This window comes from Cibotium barometz, chromosome 45 (genome assembly GCF_041138505.1).
Source record: "Cibotium barometz isolate CiBa-2024 chromosome 45, ASM4113850v1, whole genome shotgun sequence".
NCBI lineage: Eukaryota > Viridiplantae > Streptophyta > Polypodiopsida > Cyatheales > Cibotiaceae > Cibotium > Cibotium barometz.
In genome coordinates, this window is record NC_141090.1 from 37,540,888 (window position 1) to 37,547,921 (window position 7,034).

Genomic DNA, 7,034 nt, shown 5'->3' on the forward strand with positions numbered 1-7,034 from the left:
ACTTCTCTTGTTTGTAACTCATTCTCCCATTTGTGCAATATAAGTGGAGTGTTTTCTCTCTCCCTCTCTCTTGCAACTCTAATCTAGCATGTGTGGTGTGCTTAAGGTTAGGGTTTGGAATTGATTAGTGCTAATCACTTGTTCCCTCTTGCATCCTCTCTCTCTCTCTCTCTCTCTCTCTCTCTCTCTCTCTCTCTCTCTCTCTCTCTCAATTGATTGATTAGGCTAACCAATGTGATCCTCTTCCGCAGAGATCCCACACAATCTTCTCGCGAGAGAGCTTGCATCACATGTTGGATTAGAGAAATCGCCTCAGTGTGTGACAACAAGTGCAGGAGGACTGCGGTGATGAGAGGCTACGGTGGAGCTCTTGAGCCATGCTTAAGCTTGGAGGATATACAACTTCCCACGACATGTTAGGGTAGGGTTGTTAGAAATATAAGCCCAACTTGTCCCTTAGCCATAAAACAAATGTGCATAGAATGAAATGTTAGCCTAAGCTAAAATCAAAGTGTGTAGCATCACTCCACATGTGCATCCTTATGTCAAGGGGGGCATCCCTACATCAAAGGAGAAGCATCTAGCTCATCTGCATCATTAGTGATGTCATCTAGGATTGGATCCAAAGGCAATATAAAGTCCATGTAGCACTCACATTGAATATGAAGCAATGCAATTATTTTTCATATTATGAATGGCTCAAATCTCTTCCCACCTTGATTTCTTTCATGGTATCAAAGCCAATTATGTTCCCAAGGCCCTCATTAAGCTAATTTATTAGTTACTTATCATATTAATTAAGTTATTAATCACCCACCATTAGTGGAGCTAAAATAGGCTTTTCCAAAACATCACCTACCTCTAATGGAGGGCTTCCACCACGTTCTACAGGCATTATCGTGGCATATTTTTTTCATAAGAACTCTTCCTTCACTCAGGGCGCAGGTCGCCATCGCTTCAATTAATCGATTTTGCTGCTGCTGTACAACCCAGCACGGCCGTTTCCCCCAATTCGTCCCACGGTTGGATAAGCAGCTATTGCAGAGCTTTGTTCTCTCTCCACAAAAGGAAGTGCATCAATTCCTTTGAGCTACAATGGGTGCTTTGCCCTTGCCTTGATGCACAAAAAGGAATTGTATTTTCTCACCCAAATTACAAGGGTCCCCTACCTGAGTCCGTAGGTGCTCAAAATGGATTGTAATGTGGTGTGCATTAAGTTGTGCATGCATGGGTGATGCACTTCCTTCTCTCGAGAAGAATAAGGGTGTCCAAAAAAAGCTTGGATGGATCTACTCGAGCAAAATGGTGCTCGAAATGGCTAGACACACGCGCACACACTTAAACACTTCAATTTGCATTGAGGGGAGTGTTGAGATTAGAAATGCTAAATCATTGACATTGAGAGGTGAGTTGGTCGAATCGGTTAGAGAGATGGTTTTTTCACACACCTAATTTTATATTGTGGAGGGGTGTTGAAGTGTGCAATGTAGAATAAATCTTGGGTTATTTGGTTGAGTGTGTGAACACACCTTAGAGGTGTAAGATATTATCTTATTATGGAAAGATAAGAATGCCGCATGAGATATTGCGTGAATGGTGAGAGCCACATAAAAGAATGTGGAAAAAGGATTTCCTCATGGCATGATGATGTGTAAAGGAGATTGGGCTAGAGGTTAGAAGCCTTTCATTGTATGGTTCATAACATATTGCAAATATATAAGGTGTTGAGTGTGCCTATCTTGTCAACCTCTCATTAGTGTGTAAATTAGCATTATAGAGTTTCTTGATTATTATACGTTTCCTCAAGCATATAGTTAATATGTTATTAGCACTAGGCTTAGTACGATCTCAAATCCTTAATAAAATGGACCCTCCTTTAGGGCCTAGGCAGGTAGACTATGTATACATAGGTTATTTCAGGAACCAAACAAACATAAATAAGAAAACAAGAATTGTGAACATAATGGCAAACCTAGGGTGCCAATATCAGAACTTAATCCAATAACTGAAACCTACAAACCCAATAGGCCTATGCCTAAAGAACAACCCTCGATCACATTTGCCATACATTGGATGAATCTTGTGTCTCCTAGTGGTACCACTAGATTTTAAACCCTTGGTGATGCCAATTTCCACCAACTTACATGGTATGATTGGTCCTATACCAAATACAAGTGAACTACTTTATTGTAATTGCTCGGAGTTGGTACCCCACCAACCTCACAACCCCTAGATGCCCAAACTTTAGTAATATTGAACAATCTAGAAAGGGAGGTTTCAAAAGGATGGCATGTTGCCATTACCAAAGAAGGACCTCTACACATGACCCAAGGGAGTCATCTAGAATGATGGCCATAGAAATTTCCAAGCTCACGGGAAAGGGAACCCATGAAAGAAATCAAGGTGGGAAGAGATTTGAGCCATTCGTAATATGAAAAATAATTGCATTGCTTCATATCCCAATGTGAGTGCTACATGGGCTTTATATAGCCTTTTGGATCTAGACCTAGATGATATTACTGATGATGTAGATGAGCTAGATGCTTCTCCTAAAGATGCTCCACGACTCCTTTGATGTAGGGATGCCCCTTGACATAAGGATGGACATGTGGAGTGATGCTACACACTTTGATTTTAGCTTAGGCTAACATTTCATCCTATGCACATTTGTTTTATGGCTAAGGGACAAGTTGGGCTTATATTTATAACACCCCCCTTAAGCCAAACTTGACACTCTAGTAAAAGTTTTGAGCCTAACAACATCCGCCCTTGATACATTAGAGTATTAACCATACAATAACAAGGTTTGAGTACTCTTTACAAACAACAAGGGAAAGAAAACAACTAAGGCTTTTTGACCATACAAGAGTGGACAATGACAACCTTTTTACGAAGCATAGGAATCATCATCATCTATAGGTCCAACAATACGAGAGACTTCTACAAAGTGATTTTCTTTAACAGTGCTGACCTTCTCTTTCTTCTTGTCCTTGAGATAGCATCTTTGTGATGGATGATTTGTCTTTCCACAGTGCACATGTAAGGTCCCTCCCAAGCCACGTATGTATGTGTCTCTTTTAATATAGATTTCAAGAAGGAAAGAGAGTGTACTTAGAGAAGAGTGAGACAATAAGGTTAGAAACATTAGGAAAGTGTTAGAATAAAAATATTGGCTCCAAAAATCCTAAAAGAAATAAGAAGATAAGAATAGTTCTATTAAGAGATAAGTATCTCTAAAAATAGAAATTCGAATTTAGGTGATAGGAGGTCGTATTTAGAGTACTTTTACATATTTAGAGTCCATGCATACTAAAAATGTGGAAAAGCAATGCGTTTCTAAAGATGGTACGTTTGTGGCTATATACAGACGTTTTTACCTGTTCTGCCCACATTAGCTTGTACACTAGATGTCTTCCGGTTCTTTTGACTAGTTATATGACCATATTCTGAGTTTTTATCAGAGAGTTATGGCCGAGACAATTTGTTGATTCTGTCAGGGTCTCTACACAAGGAAAACTGTAAGAAGGCAGAAAGTAGCCTCAAGGTAATCCTAGAGCTTGAGATATATATATCCCTTCATTCTTATCTAATATCTTAGAAAAGAAGGTTAGATTGATATGGTCTTTCGGAGGAAGAGACCAAAACTCCATAGCTTTTCTTTTAAAGAAAGAATAGTATGCCGTAGCCCTGCAAGAGAAGGCTATTTTGCCATAGACCTTCGAAAGAGAGGAAAGTCACAGTACGAGTAAGAGGAGATAAATCTTAGGGATGATCGGATGATTTCAATCGTAAGAGAAGGTATTAGAAGACTCTATTCTCATATGTCAAGTTCTAAAGCTCTTGTTAAGGTATTAGAGTAAAGGCAACGATAAACAACAAATTTCTATAAGGTATATACATATTTTGTTTTTCAATTATATATCATTCTTAGGGATTGAGGTATGGCCCTAGCTTCTCTATTAATTATTAATAGTGATCTATTTGATTGATTTACTAGTTAAAGTTTGTATTCTTTTAAACAACAGCATATGCCTTAATAAAGAATGTCTTATCACAATCTCAAGTTGAAATGCTAAAATCTTTGTGGAAGAGGATTGTTTTCTTAAGAAGGTAACATGGATTCTAGTCCTATGGTTTAGTTGATTAAATGGATTGTTATTTTGGCTAAATTAAGGTACAGGTACAACTCTCCCTGCCTTGACGCTGCCCCATTCTTGTGCTTGTATAGCCGGATGGCGGAGACGTTAGTAAGACCCGGAGTTGGCCCATGGTATCCCTCATACCATTGGGAGAATGAGGTTTACCGATTGAGGCGAGTGATTGTGATGCTGCCTAGTTCTGAGGGCCCAGGCTAGTACGGTGAATTAGCCGACCCTAGTGCGTAGACATCCCTCTGAGGGGCGGGAGGATCGAGCGATGGAACCTGAGAGGGTGACAGGCCAGCTTGAGTCCTCGCCAACGGCCGACGATGATGTGTATGGTCCCGTAGGGTTTTGCCCAACATGTAGAGGCTGGAAGGCCGAATTCTAGATCATCGTCGGCAGTATAAAGAAAAAGAATAAGAGAGCCGATTTGGCTTGTACGGAATTGATTTATGTATAAACGTTTTTTTTATAAATCTTGTCTTTGGCATTATTGTATTGTGGAAAAAGGCTGTTTTAACAAACCTTGTGTAAAGGGCCTTAATTAAAGAACATGTTTATTTATGTTAAACAGTGTGGTAGGATTAATTAGAAAATAAATTGACGTGTGAGTAGGGTGGAAAGTGGGAGGATGGAATGCCCCGAACAGCACCATCCTTACGGACGGTTGGACCCGATTAGTCGGGTAGCTTTCCAACATATTAGGTGAAATCTCTACGCTAGATAAATAGATTCTTGGGTAATTCTATTCTAGAAGACTAGGCCAGCGGGGCCGTGCCTTGCCTGGATGAGGAAAAAAGCGTTGTCTCCGAGGAATCAAGACTAGTAGTTGTCTAAATTATGATCAATTACCCTATGGATGATTTGATTTTTAGAAGACCACGCTTTCCCTGCGGGATAGAACTAGGTCTTATCTATAAATCGTATCCTTGAATCTCTACATGGTCAAGGTGTCGATGAGTAGGAAATTTTCTCCAAGATAAGACTTAGTGTACTATCTTAAGTGTTTCCCCTATTTTGGAAGGGGAGAAACCTTACAAATGGTATCAGAGCCAATCTTAGTTCCTAGGATTTGTTTTTCAAAGGTTAACTATCAAGGGATTAAAACAAGTGATTGTTTTATCATATGAGGATGAATCAATCATCTCTACTGGCCATAGAAGTGATTTGAATATCCTCACATGTTGAGACAATCATTCTATGAAATTGTGCTTATATCTTGGGGGTGCACACGCAAGATATTTGTACAATGAATTTGAGAAATAAGATTGGGGAGAAAACGTTTTGTGAGAAAAAACATAGGGTGATAAAATTAAGAAACTAGTGAGAGACTAAATGACTAGAAGGATAGACCAAAACTTGTTTAGAGAAATTTTCAGGATATATCTCATTAACTTGCATATTATAAATTATTAAGATTATAACTCCATTAAGATTTGAATAGTTGACGTCGTGTGAATGCCATCCATTGGATGCTTTACACTAGGACAATCATCCAAGATCTTGAACCCATCTCAGACAAACATGGGTCTAACTTCGGATGTGTAATTCCCAGAGGATCATGCTCTTAGATGTGTTAATCCCAAGATTCTAGATGTGTAATTTTCAGAAAACTAATCATCTCACACATGTTAATCCTAATAATCTTTGGATGTGTCAATCCCAAGGCACCAGATGTGTCAATCCCAAGGCACCAGATGTGTAATTCTCAAAAAATGAAGATCTCACATATATTAATCCAGAGTGCCTTTAGATGTGGCGCTATGATAAGTATTTGATAGCTTTGAGCTTTTCATGGATACAATGAAAGAAGCAAGTTCGCCCTTGCTCGTCTAAAAATTGTAAGAAATGCCGAATTAGTTGGAAGCACTGTTGTCAATCTAACCACTGGAGCTAGAATCAGTTATGAGATGCCATGAAAGTACACCTTTGTGAAAGGTTTTGTCCTCTAGGATTTTGAGAGGATAAAATGAACGAATTTTTGGAGCTAACCCAAGAAGGGAAGGCCCTAAAAGAATACCACCAAACTTTTGTTAAACTTCTCCGATTTGCTCCAGAGATGGATGAGGTAACTCTTCTCCATCGATTCATTTGGAAGCTTAATCCACCTTTGAATAACCTCATCAAGAATGTGAAACCATCCTCTATTTCAGAAGCCATAATTATAGCCAGAGACTGTGATAAAGTTTTTTTTATAGAAAGTGTCGAGAAGGACATGAGTCCTTCCATGTTAATCAAGAAGAGGTCTCCTAATTCAAGAGGAACGTCAAGCCCACCCCTAGCTATACAATGAAACATGAGCTAGAGCAAAAATTAGGTCAAGAAATAGGGATAGCAGGGTTAAAGATAACCGAATTCAACAAGTATTTCTATGAGTAAATAGAAGAGGATTGGTGCAAGATTCATGTGAAGTAATGTGCATGATGAATAGAGGTATTCTACAAGACGATACTAAGATTATGAAATTGCTATCATAGGTTAGATTGCATAAAGGATTGATTTCCTTACTTTCTCCATGACAATTTGTTAAGTATCATATTACATGGGGGTATAGAATAAGGAATTCGAAGGTTCATAGCATTTGAGAGGTATATGGATATATGAACTTAGGATAATAAGGCCAATTAACTTTAGAATAATAGACCTTTTGGAGGCACAACAAAACAAGCCAAACACATGAAATAAGGGACTCAAAACAATGTTTAGATATAAAAGAAGATTTCTACCTAGTGGTGACACCACTTTGAAAGAGATAGGAGGATTTACTTAGATACTACCCCAGCTCGCGAGATGAGGACATCTCGAATCTTTTAAGTGGGGGAGATTGTAAGGTCCCTCCCAAGCCATGTATGTATGTGTCTCTTTTAATATACATTTCAAGAAGGAAAGAGA